We start from the raw sequence: 15,846 nt of genomic DNA on the forward strand, positions 1-15,846 counted from the left end.
CACCAGCACTTTGAATTGTGCTCGGAAACGTACTGGGAGTCAATGTAGGTCTTTCAAGACCGGTGTTATGTGGTCTCGGCGGCCGCCCGCAGTCACCGGTCTAGCTGCCGCATTCTGGATTAGTTGTAGTTTCCGGGTCACCTTCAAAGGTAGCCCCACGTAAAGCCCATTGCAGTAGTCCAAGCAGGAGATAACTAGAGCATGCACCACTCTGGCAAGACAGTCCGCGGGCTAGTAGGGTCTCAGCCTGTGTACCAGGTGGAGTTGGTAGACAGCTGCCCTGGATACAGAATTGACCTGTGCCTCCATGGACAGCTGTGAGTCCAAAATGACCCCCAGGCTGCGCACCTGGTCCTTCAGGGGCACAGTTACCCCATTCAGGGCCAGGTAGTCCTCCACACCAGCTCGCCCCCTGCCCCCCAGTACTTCTGTCTTGTCAGGATTCAACCTCAATCCATTAGCCGCCATCCATCCTCCAACCACCTCCACACACACACACAGGACCTTCACTGCCTTCACTGGTTCTGATTTGAAAGAGAGGTAGAGCTGGGTATCATCTGCATATTGATGGACACCCAGTCCAAACCCCCTGATGATCTCTCCCAGTGGCTTCATATAGATGTTTAAAAGCATGGGGGAGAGGACAGAACCCTGAGGTACCCCACAAGTGAGGGCCCAGGGGTCTGAACACTCATCCCCCACCACCACTTTCTGAACACGGCCCAGGAGGAAGGAGCGAAACCACTGTATAACAGTGCCCCCAGCTCCCAGCCCCTCTAGACGGTCCAGAAGGATGTTATGGTCAATTGTATCAAAGGCTGCTGAGAGATCCAGCAGAACTAGGAAACAGCTCTCACCTTTGTCCCTAGCTTGCCGGAGATCATCAACCAGCGCGACCAAGGCAGTTTCAGTCCCATGATGAGGCTTGAATCCCGATTGGAAGGGATCCAAATGGTCCGCATCCTCCAGGTGTGCCTGGAGTTGTTCAGCAACCACTCGCTCAATCACCTTGCCCAAGAATGGAAGATTTGAGACTGGGCGATAGTTGGCCATACTGGCTGGGTCTAAAGATGTTTTTTTAAGAAGCGGTTTAATGACCACCTCTTTCAGCGGATCTGGGAATGTTCCCTCACAGAGGGAAGCATTCACCACCCCGCAGAGCCCATTGCCCAGCCCTTCCCGGCTTGCTTTTATTAGCCAGGATGGGTAAGGATCAAGGAGACAGGTGGCTAGGACAATCCAGTCAGATGGATGGCATACAAATAATTAACATTTTATTATGATGATGTTTACAAACATAAACATTACCTACACATTTCTAAATGTAGCAAGCACTAGTATAAGAAAGGTATACAGATTTTTAAAAATAATAGTATATAGAGTTAGTGTGGTTTAGTGGTTAAAGTGTTGAACTATGACCTGGGAGAACAGGGTTCAAATACTCACTCAGCCATGAAGCTCACTGGGTAACCTTGGTCCAATCACCATCTCTTGGCGTAACCTACCTTGATGGGTTTTTATGAGGGTAATATGGAGAAGAGGAACAATGAATATCACTTTGACCTCCTTCAAGGAAAGATGGGATATAAAAGCAAAAATAAATATTGTCTCAAAATACCAGCATCTAATTTATCTTGGCTGAATTTGTCGATTTTAGTTCTCTCAGTTTTTCATTTTTCTAGTCTTAAATTCAGTTCTCCACATTCTACATGAGTCTATAATATAATATTTCTCCTAATATAGACATGCTTGCATCCAATTTGCATATTGCTTCAGAAAGTGCAAATTAGGTAGATGCCCCTTTTGATTCAAACTGTTTTGAATTTCTCCCCTATCTTTTCATAAGCAGCCACAAGTTACAATGTTCATCATGGGAATGTCTTTTTCGTGAGCAAACATATTAATATGAGGAGTGGGCGTGAGGCTCCTTATTAAGGAGCGAAGGCAAAATCTCCTTCTTTGACCTCCCTCTTATAAACCCTGGAAGCAAGGCTGGTCCAGCATACACAAAATAAGGAGTAATACTCCAAAGCTTTGATTCTGTCTCAAAGTAGAAAAGAGCCATTATTTTGTGTTACTGTAGGCCCTAGCATTGCCCTTGCCTGCAAAACCACCAGGTGCATTGGTGTTTGCCACCAATCTCCATTTTGATCTTCCCTTTCTGCAGGTGTGTTGACATTAGGCCAAGGCTAGTTCAAGATGCACCTGATCTTTCAGCAAAAGCAAATTTAGCAGGAGAGCTGAATTTGCCTGGGATTCAGATTGCATCATACCTGAAAGTAATTTTTGTGAACTCTTCTTCAAGGCAAGTACCAAATATAAACATTCTTTTTATTGGGAAACTATAAAATCTTGACTGAATAGCAGGTGAACAGCTGGATCCATGTTAAGTTTTGCTTAACGATTATGTACCAGCTCTGCCAACAGGACATTCTTGGTATAATCGCCGAGCCAATGGCCACTTTACCATTGCACTTTCTATGTTTAAATATTTAGTGTTGGAGGAAAATGATTCATAGCAAACATAACTCAGAAGACTATTAACATTTATCCTTGAGGTATTGCAGGTGTTGCAGGCTGTCCCATTTATTTGAGCATTTTGTATTTATCTCCAGAGTGTCTTCATTCAAAAGGGATTTCTGCTGAATTGGTGCATCATATCCAGCATCAATCACTTTGATTAGGGTCTCACTCGACAAACCCAGGCGCTTTTCTTCCGTGGCAGCTCCATATGTTTAGTACAGCTGTTCCCATTTTTAGATGGAAAGTGATTGCAGTCTGCTCATAGTTTGTGTCCCTGTCAGAATCCAGCAGATTAGTCCTTTATGCTTAGATTTGCCTAGGAAGCGAATGGCCTGAAATACTGCTTCATTCTAGCTGTAAAGTAGCCTACAGGAAGTGGTGTCTCTGTAACTTTTGATAGCTAAGAGATTAGGAAGCAAACATTATCACTGCAAAAGAAAAGGGGGAAGCAGGGGTTGAAGACTGTAAGGTCTGCAAGAGAGTTGATGTAAAAGATTACTTCAGGAAAATGTCAGTATCCCAAACACAAAATGAAAAGTTTATCAATTGGTCACTTTTTTTGCTAATGGCAGCCAAGTTCAAATGAACATATAGGTTGCATATACATATCTCTATGCTAAGTATATTATATATATAGCTTTCTGATAAATATATATAGCTTTCTGTTAAATCATGTCCTCCAAAAAAGAGGGCACGTGTTGCGGTGAGACCTGGAGACTGACCTCCTGGTTGTGGGTGGGGATATAGGATAGCCACAATACCCAGTTGGTAGGCCCCTCGTTGCTGGGTTTAATCTGGCCGATGGGGTGCAGTCTAAACAGATCAAGGGACTATATAAACCTAATCACATGTCCCAGAGCTTCCTCTTTTGGCTCATGCATCGGAACACCTGCCCGCCTCTCCCTAATTTTAGGGCATTTTGCGAATGACCTTGCTATGCCGTCGTGTGTCACCTGTCGTTGGGACAGGGGCACAGCAGGAATTTTTCCCACTTGGCTGTAGCCATTTTGGTTTCAGCAATTCATCACAACGTGTAAGGTTGCAGATAGGCACTGGTTCATGCGATAGGGATGGGAGAATAGTCTTGCCACCCCTATGTGAAAGGTATTCTGTTAAAAGGAACCCAGGGACTCAGCTTGGTTTGGTCAACCCTCAACCCGTGCCTGAGTCCAGGGGAGCATCTGGGGAGTGAACCACTCACTTTTCAGTAATCAATAAAGTTGTGGCCTAAATTCTGCCCAAAACCAAAACTAAAATTTGAGTCAAATGTGTCTTTATTTAGGGGGGGGGGAATCTCTGGGTCTGAACACGCAAATATTGGCATTGCGCATATTTAATAGTATTCAAAACGATGTATGGTAAAAATTTAGGTTTTTGTAGAGAATTCTCCAGCATTAGCTATATTAATACCGAATAATTTTTGTTTAAATGACATTTTTGGATTAGTGTTTGAGTTCACATAACTTTATTATATTGAACATTAATTTTTAATCTTTTTCAGTCATAAAGACTATTTCTTTTATAACTGAAAGTCACAGGAATTTACTATTTTTAGAGGAATCTGACTAGCTGGTACTGGAGACTGAACGCTGAGCTGGGTGGACTTTGGCCTTTATTTATTTATAGTATTAAGCAGCCTATATAAAATCAGAAAGGTTACTGACTGAAAGGAGACCTAAGAAAGTATATACAAATATTATATATGTGTGTGTGCGCGCGCACTGTGCTGGTTTGACAGAAATACTTTCTTTGCTTTCCTTTCTGTCAGTAACCTTTCTGATTTTTCCTGCTTCACTAGACTATTGGACCAGAGCATAATAAAACACCCTAATGGAAAACCTGTGCTTAAATTAAAGCAAACTGTAAATAGATTTACAGAGCAATTCTATGCATGTTTACTCAGAAATAATAAATGCAAGTTACTCCCAAAGTCATAGGATTGCTGCCAAAATCAGTATATGCACCAGAATTTTCATACAAGTCGAAATTACAAGCTACCTGCCCTGCACTAGTATATATCCATCTCATCACCATATTTTAAGATAGAATATGTGTTTATTTATCCAGGGAGACTGGTATCTGGACAGGTATGTCACAATATAGTAAGGCTAAAAGTAAATCAAGCAGCTCAGAACAAAAAGTGAAGAAGAATAGTGAATACTGATGGGATATGATATCGTCCTCAAGCTCCAAATGGCTTGAATTTTAGGCAGAGCCTTTTCCATTCACTACAGCTTAGCCATCTGTTGGACATAATGTGAAGAGCTAATATAATTTTCGGATCCCAGAGGAAGATAAACGCTTGGAGAAATGTTTATCTATAGGCCTGTTCAGTGTTCCAGTGCCAGCATCCAAATTCCACTGTAGCTGAAATGCGCTTCATGATGTAACTGGAACCCAAGTGCCACCAGAAGATCACATTTCAAGGTTCAACATATGCATATGAACTTCAGGTGCTAACTCAATATTACATTATTGCAGAGCCAATCATTTGCCCAAAATATTGAAAGCAAATAAATAAATATGGAAGCATGTTTGTCATGGCCTATGTGTAGGTTGTCATTCTTTTTTATATTTAGGTACATTTGTATTGCTCTGTTTCACTGTAATTCTAATTTATACATATTGTTCTGCCCGTTACTTTGAAGCAGCAGCAGTATGAAATCATGAATATAGGATTAGATGGATATGCTCCTTATAGAGTCAAGTGAAATTTCCCTGTTGCAATGCTCGGCTAGGATGAGAAGTTTAAACCACATCACATTGTAGCATTAGGCTTTGTAGATTTAAACCTATCCGACAAGTCCAATGCTGTGATGGGAATGTGAGTGTGTATGCAGCCTTCATGGTCACTGCATGTGTGCACTGTTTGTGTGGTATGTATGAGTGCATGTGTATGTGCACACAGGAAAGAGCCAGTGGTGCAGCCATGACAACTTTGACGATGTCGACTTTTAATTTGGCCATACGCTCCACAAAAGTGGCTATCAGAGGATTGACCAACACGTAGGGTTCCCATTTGTCCTCTTTTCCATGGGTATGTAAAATGAGAGTTGTCACGGCAAAGACTCTCCTCCCTGGAAGAGAGGGGAGTGGTTGTGGGCGGGAGCCCGAGCACCACCCCTAGCAGGGGGCGTTAGCCCCCTGCCTCCACCTCTCCTAGCTGGCGCCCACGCCCCTCGGCAGGCACCCAACCAGGTGCCTCCGAGGGGGCGTGTTCAACAGCCTTTTGCTGCAGCGCCAGCCTCTCCCCGGCCTCATTCTTCGCCGTCGTCTCGTCGCGAGTCACCCACCCTCCACTCCCTTTGAGTTAGGGCTTAGGTCATTGGCCTTGCTATGGACCTTAGGTTGGTCGCCCTGGTTGTCCAGGGGGCGTGGTAGGAGTTTTTCCATTTGGCATTAGGCCTTTTGGTTTTTTCGCCTACCTCGTAGCAATCGCCACAACTTTTGTGGTATTGGTGGGTAGGTTAGGCATTGGAATAATGTGTTGTGGTGTGTCGAAGGGCTAGGTGTGGCCATCGCCTATGCCTTCAATTTTAGGGTATTCCGTAAAAGGAATCTGACGGTCATGTATTCTGTCCGATGCCTGCTTGGCGGGAGGCCATGGCACAACCCTCAGTGACATCAGGGGTGAGCCTATAGTTGGATTAGCATCAACAGGCTCCACCTACTGGCGAATAAACCCACTTGTTTTAGAGATCCAATGCCTAAGCCAATACCTTTTCACTGCTGTAATCAATAAAGTTGTGGCCTTTCCTTGCCCATTAACCTTATATCCTGTGTCCTTGTGTATTCATTTCACATTGCGGGGGTCGGGTCCTCGAACCACAATCCATAGTTAAAAAGTAGAAGCTAGCATAGGTGTCCTCTTTTTCGTTCTTCAAGCTATGGCAACCCTCAGGCAGAAAAGGGTTGGCTAGCCCTCACCTAATAAATTGATTTCTTAGTATATCTACAACCAGAACCATAAACTTACAGGCATTGTTCTCTGGATACATTTTGCTGTCTGAAACGGAACCCAAAAGACAAACCTCTCCCCCCTCCAATTCTGCCAGTCAATGCATTTTAAAAGTCTTGTTGCACCAATTTCTGCCTTCATCTGTATCCTTTCATTGTGCTGCCTGACGTAGATTGTTTTACCCCGCTGCGTGGCGGAACTAGCCTGAAGTTTAGGCTCAATATTCAGACTACTAAAGTGACTTTCTGAGTTCAAATACACCAGTGCTGCCTGTTATAATGCTGTAATGAATCTTATTTCAAGGGAGAAAAAAATATGATTGATCTTGAATATAAAAATCAATTCTTTAGGTTGTAGAGTACCTTGCAAAAAGACAGGAAATATAGTTAATGGGAAAAAATTGCCCTATGCTAAGAGGGCAGGTAGTAGCGAAATTGTATTTGCGGGGGAATGGTCGATCTATATGAATGAAAAGGCCAGAAAGTTTTGACAATGATGAAAATGCAGCTTCCTTAATCCCCACCACCACCACCATGTACCTTGCCTTAATGATTATATTTTAATTTGTTTCAGGGTTTCCATCCATTACTATTATTATGGGGTTTGATATTTCATTAGAGCTTTTTATTTAAGCTTGACATGTAAAAGCTTACAGAGAACAACAATGTCTGATAAAATATTCAGAAAACATTAATAGTTCCAATAAGTAGCAAATTCCCCCTGTTTCCCGGAATCTGGTTGCATGCATCACATTTCATTGGTATACTGAACTGCACTGAAAGGGAGTGTGTCCATGCCCACTGCACCTCTATTGGCTGTGTATTCAATGAGTCACCAGCACAGTGACCATGGGCACACATGAGCCTGCAAAGGTTTTCCTGGGCACATACAGCTATGACCCTCCCTGCCAAAAACACCTCCCACTGCACTGCAGTTAAGCTTCAAATATAAACCTTCTACAAGTTATAATAAAAAGGCTTCTTTTACCCTCCCCTGCCCAGCTATGAACCACCTGTCCTTGATAGTAACCCTGTGCTAAAGTTAGGCTTCAAAGAAGCCAAGAAAAGACATGTTTTACTCTCAAATCTAATTGGGGGGGGCATTGTTGGGGTTTTTTGTTGTTGTTCTTATTTTTATCCTGCATTTTGTTCTACTATATTGTATTTTTATGTTGCAAACAGCATTATACAAATGTAAAAAATAAATGAATAAATAAAAATAAATAAATAAATTGTGGGAGGCTGAACCTCCTGGAAATAGACAGTAGGGAGGTTAGGAGTGCCTCCCCAGCTCATGCTCCAAGAAGAGAACCCAGCTTTAAGTGGAAAGGAAAGGAAAGGAAAGGAAAGGAAAGGAAAAACACTTTTTTCAAGCCTAATTACTACCAGGAGAAGAGTGGTTGTGGGGCATGTGGCCGTGCCCACAATAGTTTCTCTAATATCTTCTCATCTGTACTACAGTGGTACCTCGAGTTACAGACACTTCAGGTTACAGACGCTTCAGGTTACAGACTCCGCTAATCCAGAAATAGTACCTTGGGTTAAGAACTTTGCTTCAGGATGAGAACAGAAATTGTGTGCCGGCGGCACGGTGGCAGCAGGAGGCCCCATTAGCTAAAGTGATATCTCAGGTTAAGAACAGTTTCAGGTTAAGAATGGACCTCCAGAACGAATTAAGTTATTAACCTGAGGTACCACTGTATACTATAGATGGATCAGTGTGGCTCCCCGCCCCCCCCCCCCCCCAAGCAACTGCAGTAGCATCCTAAATAGAGATGTGACTTTCCCTTAATGCATCCTTATCTTCAAGGTAAATCCCCATTCCAGTTTTCTTTAGCTATTGTAGAACTAGCTTGCATCTGTGCTGTCAAGTACTTAGCATACTGAAATGTCAGTGTCGCTGGTCTATCCAACAATATGCAATATCAGTCTTTCTTGTATAGCAAGAAATTGCCTTAATACATATTACTTTGGGGGCCTACATTATTTCTGTGACTGTAAGTTTAAACTGTTTTTATTATTTTCATTTTATGTTGTAACTTGCCTTGGGACCTTAAGATTAAGGGTGGGTAGTGAATAATAATAAAATACATCAAGCTGATGCATTCCATACTGCTTCCTTCCGTAATTCATGGACCCATTGAATGGTCTGGGTTTACAGGGGTTTACTATCATATTCTGTGGTCAGAATTATGTTTGTCTCCCCTAACATTCTCTTTCACTGCCACCTGAGTATCCTGAAGTGCAAACACATTGCTCATTATACTGAAATCCTCCTCTCCCTTTCTGTTCCTTGTGTTGTTTGCTTAATATAACTTTTTCTGGCTACCAGCTGTCTCACATATATATTTTGTGCAGCAACTGATGTGCTTTCAATGTAGTCATTCTAGGTAACAGCCGTATTAAACATGCTACTGATTTGTCAAACAATATTTTATTACAATTAGCCCCAGTGAATAAACATTTTAAAGGAGTTCATTTAATCTGAACTCCTAAGATTGCATTTATTTGATACATTCTTAGTGTGGTTAATTCAGGGGGGGGGGGCACAAAACAAAATAAGGTAAATTCGTTGACCCAGATTTTGCAGCAAATTGTTAACAAATATTGATTTTGTAAAAAATAAATAATGCTCATTAAATTGCCTGTGTTCTAGGATATGTCTAGCTGTCTTGCTCAGAGCAGGTTTTCTTGAATTTCTCTTGTGACACTGTCCATCGATTTTAAACAATAGTAACAAGAAATTCACTGATATTGGTGGTATTGATAGTGGATAATACCAATGCTGATGTTTTTTTTCTGAAAAGCAATGGTGTGGGAAAGCATTCCTTTTAAAAACATTGACAGACAACTGCTGTTTTTATAACTGCCAGACTTCTAAATATTTATTAAATATGGTAGGAACTTATTTTCTTATTATTATTGTTTTTTAGATCTCTGGAAATATTTTTAGATCATTGGCCCTAAACATTTTCCCTCATCTATGACAATTATTAATGTCATTGCTGCAAATTAGAAATAGCAAAGAGTAGTGATAACTTTGTTTGTGTGAATGCTGTTTTTAGCTACAATATATCTTGATTCCAGTTTCTGTAGAAATATCCAAATCCTGAAGTTTATTTCCTTGGAGCTATACTTTGTAGCTTGTGTGTGGTTCATTGCATGTGCTGGGGGAGGGGGAATTGTTTGTGTGTGTGCATTTTTAATCTAGCATTTTCAGTATGAGAACATTGCCTGTGGCCTTGTATGTGTTGTCATGCTTCTCAGCCCTTCAGAATCTAAACAGACAGTGACCCAAAAAATGAGGGCAAATCTAACAGCTCTGAAACACTTGGCCAACAGGTGGTACTTTGCAAAATTAATTAGTGAAAGCATGACAGCTTTAACGTAATGGACCAAAACTGAGCAATCCACCCTTTGTTTTCTGTTGAGGAAGGAAAAGATCAAACTCTATGCAGGTATATAAAGCAGTTAACTCAAATCAGACATTGGAATCACACAGTCATTATACATGTTGCAAATAACTGCCCAATACAGTGGAGTGTGGAACTATATTCAGCTGTTTCTTTAAAGCTTATGAATGCTAACTTGACAGTTTTGTGCAGAGATACTACTACACAAAGGGACGCGGGTGGTGCTGTGGGTTAAACCACAGAGCCTAGGACTTGCCGATCAGAAGGTAGGCGGTTTGAATCCCCGCAACCGGGTGAGCTCCCGTTTTTCGGTCCCTGGTCCTGCCAACCTAGCAGTTCAAAAGCACATCAAAGTGCAAGTAGATAAATAGGTACTGCTCCGGCAGGAAGGTAAACGGAGTTTCTGTGTGCTGCTCTGGTTCGCCAGAAGCGGCTTAGTCATGCTGGCCACATGACCCGGAAGCTGTCTGCAGACAAATGCTGGCTCCCTCAGCCTATAGAGCGAGATGAGCGCGCAACCCCAGAGTCGGTCACGACTGGACCTAATGGTCAGGGGTCCCTTTACCTTTACCTTACTACTACACAACAAAGTATGTCTCTCAGATTATTTTTGAGAAAATAGTCAAAACTGTTGGGAGAAATTTATTGCTGCTTAATTCATAGTTGTGCTGTTAATGTTTACGTATATTTTATGCTGCCTCCAACCCTGTGGTCATGAACTAATGAAAGGCAGGATATAAATGGAAAAAAATAAAGACATTTAATTGTTGAAGGTAAAGCAGTAGTAACATGCCCCTTTAATGCTACTTTGTCCTCACAATTTAATGCTACTTTGGTCTCACAGTTCTCAAAACAGCTGTGTTCTTATTTGATTTAAATCTAGGCAGATTTAGGCAAGCGGCCACTTAAAGCAGTGATCTCCAGAAGGACAGCATCCTCATGCGGCAAACTATGATTCCCTTCGTTTCCAATCCCAGCAGTCTGCCAGGGTGCAGTGATGTTGCTATAAAGGCCAATACGCAGCTTGCTACTCCCCAGTGGTCCAGCAGCAACCAGCACAAATGCTGGGGCTGTTGAGATAGTGCTGGTTCAGCCTCTCAGAATTAGATTCTGACAAAAGCCACTTATCTCTAGTATGTTGCACATTGTACACATTCAACATGTTCTTCTAGTGCAGTGTTGCAAATTCCTTAGTGGATCTGTAGAGGATGAGGATAGAAATTGTCTGGTCTGATGATAATAGAACAGCAGTAAAGGATCCTTATGAATGCAACTTTTCAACACAGCAAAGAGGCACGGGTTCCCTCCATCTTCTAAAACTCTCCATCTTACTGAATTTACTGAATAACTGTTCAGGACAACATATAGGCAGTGAGAAGTACTTAAATGCAACAGTGCTGTGTGTTAACCATGAAAAGATTTGTGACCAAAGCTAACCTACAAAGAGTTATCAGGAATGTACAGCATTTCTTTCATTAGTGCATCAGGCAGAGATCAGTTTCCTAGCAATGGAACTACTGTGCTGTGACACATCCATGCCTTTATGGAAAAAGGATTAGTTTTTAAGCCTGTTGAGAGACAGAGACTTCTAACAACATTCATGTGCAGTTGCTTTGCAAATGATAAGTTTAGTGCCAATATACCATTTCCCGGTATCAATATAACTGGAGAGTTTGCTCTAATTACAATCTTAAAGTTTAGAGAGTGGATCATCTTGAGATTGTTTTCATTCTGTTAAAAGCTACCACTGCAAAATGTGAAAACATTCCTTTTCATTTATTTCACCAAATGTTGTAAGGTGCTATATTGATTTGTATGAGGTGAAATGCTAACAAATGACCTGCCACCACCGTTCTGTTTGGAATGATCAAAACTGTCTTCAGGTGTTTTCCTGGAACAAAGCTGCTCTCAGGAATGCATGGAGTTAACTTCACTCCTTGGGTGATGTGCAAGTTAACATGGGATTGACTGAGTCTAAAAGGGGTTGCGTTCATCACGCAAGGTATTTCTAACATGGAGTGGAAACCCAACTAATCAGAGTTCCCATCCTCACATCCTCATGTTGAAACCCTTTGAAATATTAACCATCCCCCTTTACACTCAGTCAAATATGCATCAGTTCAGAAGTGTTGCTGGTGCACATGACATCCAGATGCGGTCTCAAATGTTCCCACAGGCACCTTAACACGTTCTGATAGGGCTAAAGTAAATATTCTGTACAAGCCTGTCATGTATTTAAAAAGTAAATTGTTTCTCTCCATTCTTACATTGTTAATCCACATTTGCAGCTGGCACATTGCGGGTTACTATTCTGGCTGTAGTTTGACACTGAGAAAACTTTAAGGGTTAGAATTGCAGCAGATGGTAACCCTTAGTTTTATTTGAATTTCTCCCTTTCCTCCATCCTGTTGACTCCTCTTTAAAGCCACTGATTTTGGTGGTGCAGCACCATCAAAGTTCCAGCTGTCTGTCTTGCTCAGCTCAGAGCATGTGTGCTCTTCTGAATTCAGGCTAATTCCTAAATTAAACTTAAAGACAACATCCTTAATCTCTAGGCATTAAGATGAGGGCCATCCATACTGGACCTAATGACACCTGCAGAAGCTTTCTGCAAAACTTCCAAAGCAGTCTATATGGTGTCCACCTTCCACAATGAGAATCATTTTTATTCCCATTTTACAGATGGGTGTCAGACACTGAAACAAAATTATTGCCTTAAGACCAAATTAGGAACAACAGTACAATGAGTCTAATCAGAGGTCAAATTTATTTCTCATTCGATTTTTTCTTCTCTTTTTTGTTTCTTTTCATTTTCTTTTCTTTCTCCCCTCCCCCCTTTCTCTTTTCCTTTTTTGTCTTTTTTGTGGTGTAAAGCAGATATGGATAAAGTACTATGGAATGCTAATTTAGTTGTTGCGATGTTTTGTAATGTTATGTATTGCTAAGGATGGTTGATTGTAGTGAATGGTTGTGTTAGTTTTGATTGTTATTGTTATTGTTGATTGCTAATAAAAAAATAAAAAGGAAAGGAAAAAAAGACCAAATTAAGGAGGTTTCTAGGCAAATAGGTCATTGTGTGGGAAAGCAGTTCATGGGCTACACCACTGTACGCAAGGGCTACATGTATATCAGGAATATTTATATTTGTTATGTGCAGGAACGTTATATTTCCCATATAATAGATCATCATAGCTTCCCTTCACCCTAAGGTCCCAGGGCAGGCTACAGCATTAAAATACAATCCTAAAAACTGTATAAAACAACTTACAAATACTCTAATCTTTGAGAATTCTTGGAAAACAGGTTGAGGTCCCTGTGCATTGTAGGCAGGTAACTGTCCCATCTTCAAAGAGGGGAAATAAAGAAATTCCAGGTAACTTCCAACCGGTCATCAGTACAAGAGAAGGTCCTAGTATAGCAGGCATAGGCAAACTCGGCCCTCCAGATGTTTTGGAACTACAATTCCCATCATCCCTGACCACTGGTCCTCTTAGCTAGGGATGATGGGAGTTGTAGTCCCAAAACATCTGGAGGGCCGAGTTTGCCTATGCCTGTAGTATAGATAAAAAGTTGGTTTGTGAGCACCTAGAAAAGGATACAGTCATACCTCAGGTTACAGACGCTTTGGGTTGCACGTTTTCAGGTTGTGCACCAACAGGTTACTTCCAGGTTTCAGCTCTTGCGCATGCGCAGAAGCACTGAATCGCAACCTGCGCGTATGCAGATGCGGCACTGCGGGTTGTGAATGCTGCGGGTTGCGAACGTGCCTCCCGCACAGATCACGTTCGCAACCTGAGGTTCCACTGTACTGTGATTACTAAGACCCATAATAGGTTTCTCAAAAACAAGTCATACCAGCTGAATCTCATTCATTTTTTTATAGAGTTACAAGCTTGGTGGATCAGGGGAATGTTGCAGACATAGTGTACATTGATTCCAGTAAGGCTCTTGATAAAGTCCCCCATGCTGTTATTGCAGACAAGCTGGTAAAATGTGGGTTAGATGACATTTCTTTTAGGTGGATTCATGGTTGGTTGGTTGGTTGGTTGGTTGGTTGAGTGGTTGGTTGAGCCAAAGAGTGCTCACTAATGGTTCCTTGCCTTCCTGAAAAAAAGTGACAAGTGGGGTGCTGCAGGGTTCTGTCCTGGACCTGTTGCTGTTCAACATCTTTATGACGTTTGGATGAAGGAATTGAGGGTGTGCTCATCCAACTTGCAGGTAACACTAAGCTGAGAGATGTAGCTAATCCGGCAAAAGACAGAATCAGAATTCAAAATGAGCTTAACTGATTGGAGAACTGGGTCCAAACTAACAAAATGAATTTCAGTAGGGGCAAATGCAAGGTTCTGCACTCAAGTTGCAAGAAAGGAAATTCTGACTAAACATCAGAAAGAACTTTCTGACAGTAAGAGCTGTTTGACAGGGGAACAGGCTCCCTCAGAAGGTGGTGGAGGTTTTTAAGCAAACATTAGATGGCCATCTATAATTTTATTTGATATTTCTGCATTGCATGGGGATGGACTCATGTGTCAAAAGCCAAGCTAAAGAGTAATGACAATAATCAGGTAGATTTCTGGGTAGGATTTAAAAACAACAAAATACTTCAAATAACTATTAAATTAGGAGGCACATTTTCTTACCGTATATGTTTTTACTGATTCCCTCAATCCCCAAAAATGAACATATAGAGAGGCACAATTTTAAAACTAAAAGCATTGCCTACCCTCCTTTGCAAAATCTCTTTAAAGAAGGCAACTTCAGAAATGCAAATAACAGCTTTAAAAACCCTGTGATAATGTGAGAGGTCTTGTAGTCAGAAGTGTGAAAACTAGAAAAGGTTAGAGTTTTAATTACTGAGCTTTTCATTGCCTATAAATAAATGGTGTAAAAGTGGCATTATTAACTGTTATCATTTTGCTAATCTGTCTGTGACCAATTCTCCACTCAGTTGTAAGACACTGCTCCCCTATTGATCTCAATCATACTGCTTAATTTACATGCCTCTTGGAACCATGATGAAAAAGTCAATTGGGAAAAGAGAAGAATTTAAGACTAATGGAAGCAGACATTCAAAAGGTACATTTTTGTATGCTATAAGCAGCAATGAAGACCAATTTACACTGGTCACACATGGACCTATTGGGAAATCCATCTCCCCTGCCCCCCCATCCAAACACACTAGAAAGAGTGCTAAATAGTTACATAAGCATCATTTCTAGACACATCAGTCCAGCTGCAGTTATAACCATACAGCAGGAGCTGTCCTTTCCAACCAAGTGGTTTATTTTATTTCATTTTTAGCATTTTATTTCATTCTGCCCCAGCCACTCTGGGTGACTTCCAAAATAATAAAAGCACAGCAAACATCAAACTTCCCAATACAGGGCTGCCTTCAGATGTCTTTGGAGAGTTGTGTAGTTGTTTATCTGTTAGGCTTCTGATGGGAGGGTGTTCCACAGGGCAGGTGCCACTACTGTGAGGGAACCACCAGAATGTCCTTGGAACTGGCCCTCAGTGTCTGGACTAAACAATGTGGGTGCAGGTCCTCCTTCAGGTATACAGGGCTGAGGGTGTTTACAGCTTTAAAGGTCAGCATCAACAGTTTGAATTGTGCTCAGAATCATACTGTGAACCAAAGTATAGTGGTACCTCGGGTTACAGATGCTTCAGGTTACAGACACTTCAGGTTACAGACTCCACTAACCCAGAAATAGTACCTCGGGTTAAGAACTTTGCTTCAGGACGAGAACAGAAATCGTGTGGCGGCGGCACAACGGCAGCGGGAGGCCCCATTAGCTAAAGTGGTACCTCAGGTTAAGAACAGTTTCAGGTCAAGAATGGACCTCCAGAACAAATTAAGTTCTTAACCCGAGGTACCATTGTAGATCTTTTAGGACTGGTGTTATATGGTCCCGGCAGCCACTCCCAGATACTAGTCTAAGCAGCCACATTT

General features: G+C 41.6%; 1 protein-coding gene across 6 annotated transcripts in view; it reads left to right on the forward strand.

Annotated features, from left to right (window-relative positions):
- IL1RAPL1 (interleukin 1 receptor accessory protein like 1) overlaps positions 1 to 15,846 on the forward strand; it is a 642,787-nt gene that overhangs the window by 218,078 nt on the left and 408,863 nt on the right. The gene's annotated exons all lie outside the window — the stretch shown is intronic.

This window comes from Podarcis gaigeae, assembly GCF_964106915.1.
Source record: "Podarcis gaigeae genome assembly, chromosome: 4".
In the NCBI taxonomy this organism is placed as follows: domain Eukaryota; kingdom Metazoa; phylum Chordata; class Lepidosauria; order Squamata; family Lacertidae; genus Podarcis; species Podarcis gaigeae.